This window comes from Nelumbo lutea, chromosome 4, assembly GCF_056320005.1.
Source record: "Nelumbo lutea isolate HS-2025 chromosome 4, American lotus-T2T, whole genome shotgun sequence".
Classification (NCBI taxonomy): Eukaryota; Viridiplantae; Streptophyta; class Magnoliopsida; order Proteales; family Nelumbonaceae; genus Nelumbo; species Nelumbo lutea.
The window spans coordinates 72,774,860-72,778,539 of NC_142687.1; the positions used below are offsets into that span (position 1 = coordinate 72,774,860).

General features: G+C 38.4%; 1 non-coding gene across 1 annotated transcript; it reads left to right on the top strand.

Annotated features, from left to right (window-relative positions):
* The first annotated feature begins 1,007 nt into the window (after positions 1–1,007).
* LOC148861072 (small nucleolar RNA R71) lies at positions 1,008–1,114 on the top strand. Its single transcript, XR_016095223.1, has one exon. It is a non-coding gene; the product is annotated as a small nucleolar RNA R71 (small nucleolar RNA).
* Positions 1,115–3,680: the final 2,566 nt, after the last annotated feature.

Below are 3,680 nucleotides of genomic sequence, written 5' to 3' on the forward strand. Positions count from 1 at the left end.
TCCTTTTGTTTGCCAATAATTCCTTCAAAAACCTTGCATAGTGTGGCATCTGGGCTAAAGCATCAGCAAAAGGAATATTAATATGTAAACTTTTAAATATTTCAAGAAACTTACCAAATTCCTTCTCCAATTTTTGTTGCTTCATCCTGTTAGGGAATGGAACTTGCGGTTGTTGGTGCATCCCTTGTTGTGCTTCTGGTTGTTCCGTCTTCTGTTGTCTGGTTCCAAGGCTTGTTTCTGCCTTGGGTTCAGCCCAATTCTTCTTTTCTACCTCAGGCAACTCTTTTCCACTTCTTAAGGTAATAGCTTGCACCTGCTCTCGTGGATTCACTTCAGTGTTGCTTGGAAGAGTTCCCGACAGTCTGGAAGAGATTAATTGTGCCAATTGCCCCACTTGGTTTTCCAGGTTTTTGATTGAGGCTTCCTGGTTCTGGAACCTAGTTTCTATACCTGCTATAAATTTTGTCATCAGTTCCTCCAAATTGGATTTCGGTTCAGGCTGATGATAAGTCTGGTGGAACAGCTTGGAAATATGCTGATTTGGCCAGGACTGGTTTGAATGTCCCCTCCATCCTGGATGAAAAGTATGGTGACTCTGGTAACCCTGCTGTCTTGACGAATTGCTGACATAGTCAACTTGTTCAGTAGATGGTCTGAACTGATTGCCAACTTGGCAGTCTGTACTGATGTGGCCTCCCCCACACAATTCACAATTAAGAGGCTGCACATGCATGACAGCTATCTGCATTTCATCTATTTTTTTACTGAGTGCTCCTATTTGTGCAGCTAGTGCTGTATAAGTGTCAACATTATGCAAGCCTTGCTGCTTCCTAGTTTGAGTCCTTTCCGAATGCCATTAATAATTGTTGGCTGCCATTTCCTCAATAAGTGCATGGACAACCTCAGGAGTTTTATTATTTATGGATCCTCCGGCTGCAGCATCTAATATGGTCTTATTTGAGTCAGTAAGACCATTATAGAAAGTCTGCACTTGCAGCCAAATGGGGAGGCCATGGTGAGGAACTCTCCTTAACAGCTCCTTGTATCGTTCCCATGACTCATATAAAGATTCCCCCTCTTGCTGGAAAAAAGTAGTGATGTCATTCCTCATTTTAGCAGTTTTAGAAGGGGGAAAATATTTAGAGAGAAAACGGTTGGCCATTTCATCCCATGTGGCTATAGATCCTACCGGTAATGAGTTCAACCAAGCTTTGGCTTTATCCTTCAAAGAAAATGGGAATAACCTCAGCCGGATGGCATCATCACTTACCCCATTGTGTTTGAAGGTGTCACAGATTTCCAAGAAGTTAGCAATATGGGCATTCGGATCCTCATGGGCCATACCACAAAACTGAACCGTATTTTGTATCATTTAGATTATGGCCGGTTTAATTTCAAAGTTATTGGCAGCAATAGTTGGCCTGATAATGCTAGAGACAGTCCCGGTGAGGGTGGGCTTGGCATAATCCATCATAGTTCTTTGTTCAGCCATTTCTTGTGCTTCTTATCTGACTTGCTTAGCAGCTCTCAAACGGACACGGAGAGTCCGTTCAATCTCCGGGTCGTAAAGGATCTCTTCCAGTTCAGGTCTGCTTGTCATAAACTGTTAAGGTCAAAGCAATAAAAATGCCAATATTCACAAAAGAAAATAAATAACTAATCCTATCACACTGAAAATGTAAAGTGAAGTATTGGAATACAAAACCTACATCCTATCATGAATAAATGAAGCCGATTATACTAAAAGCAGATTTAAACCAATCATCTTATTCAAGGTTCCTTTATCTACATCCATCGATTGCAACATCTGAATTCAGACCCAATTTAGATCTGAGTTCAGATCTACAAGTCTTTGGTATTGTTAGTCAAGAGAAATTAACAAATAATAATTCAGATCTGAGCTGTATATCTCATACACACTCATTGGTATACACTACAATATACATCCATTAAGGTTGGAATCAAATCTGTGATGCTTTAGGGCTGAAATCAGATCTGATCTGAAAAATAATTTAAAAGGATCTGAAAAAATAAAAAAACAGTCCGGAGTTAGGCTTGGGTTAAAGATTTTAAACTCTACAATTGAAGCTCAAACCTGTATAGCTGATGCATATCAAACACTTGCTAAGACCTGAAAATTGGGTCTGCAATGTTTGGTATTGCAAGCTATTCGGTCCATACAACTTTTGTAGAAATCTGAAATCAGGTCTGCTAACTGTTGCACTATAGCAGCCCTGCTACAGATCTGAATGCTAATAGAAATACTTGGAAAGTGCTAATTTTTCTTAAATATCTGAGGCATAACAATTATTCAATCCAAACATACACCTCCGTAGCTAATGTAGCTCGGTTACAAGTGGATAAAGCAAATGTTCAAGTCACCCAAAAATCCAAAATGTGCTCTGTATCAGTTCAGTCTTCAACTATAGTTCAGATCTGTATCAGTTCAGATCTGAATTTTCTTTTTCATTCTTTGTTATCCAATTACCTTTGGGGTATGTCGGATTTATCATAGGGTGAATTGGGGTGATGATGGCACCCAATTCACCTTAAACTTGTATCAGTTCAGGTCTGAGTTAATCTGAACTCAGATCTGAACTGAGCAGTTCTGCAATAGCAGAATTCAGGTCTGAACTCAAGTCTAAGTTTGGATCTGAATTCTCAATTGCCTTACCTTCAGTTATTGCTACCAAATTGTTTTTGGGGAATAGCAGAAGTGCCCTAGGGTGAATTGGGGTGGTGATGACACCCAATTCCCCTCAAAATTTCATCAGTTCAGGTCTGAGTTCAAAGGAACTCAGATCTGAACTATTGCAGATCTGCAATAGCAGAATTCAGATCTGAATTCAAATCTGAATTCTGATCCGAATTCTCAATTGCTCCTCTTGTTGTTCAAAAGATCTCCCCCTTTTTTTTTCATTTTTTTTTTCTTTTTGTAATGAAAGAAGAAAGAAAGAAAAAAAAATTAATAATAAAGTCTGAAACACAAGCAACTCTTTTCGGTTGAGTGCTGCAGATCTGAAATCTGCTGATCTGAGTGTCGAATGCAACTCAGATCTGCAACACTCATGTTTTTTTTGGTGAATTTTTTTTTTCTTTTTGAATGGAACAACATCAAGATTGAATAGAAATCAAATATGCCTTTATTAAAATGAAACTGAAACCAGAAAAAGAAAGTAATCTACTTAAGAAAGAAGAAACATAACTACAGTAATACAGCTGTTGCAGTCCAAGCTGAAATGAAAAAGTTAGCAAATTAACCCAACTATGAATGCAATGCTGAATGAGATCAGATTAAGAATGCTCAATGTTTCCTAATATTGCTTCTATAAATCCCCGGCAACGGCGCCAAAAACGTGATGTGTTGTTCATTGTGACACTAGCAAGTGCACTAGCCGTTCAAGTAATAAAGTAGAGAGTGAAGTATCGTTCCCACGAGGATTTAGGAAACAATTACCAATACTAAATTGAGCACTTCTTATCTGATCAACAAATAAATCAAAACTCTAATGAAAGCTAAGAAATCCTAAATTAAAATCTATCTAAATCATTGGCCCAATTGCCTTCAATTCAGGTTAGAAGAGTAAGCAGTAAATGTCAATCTCAGAATTCAGCATTCTATCAATTTGGATCATTCGAATGAATCATGATTGAGCCTTGGTTTGGTGAAACCCCAAGGT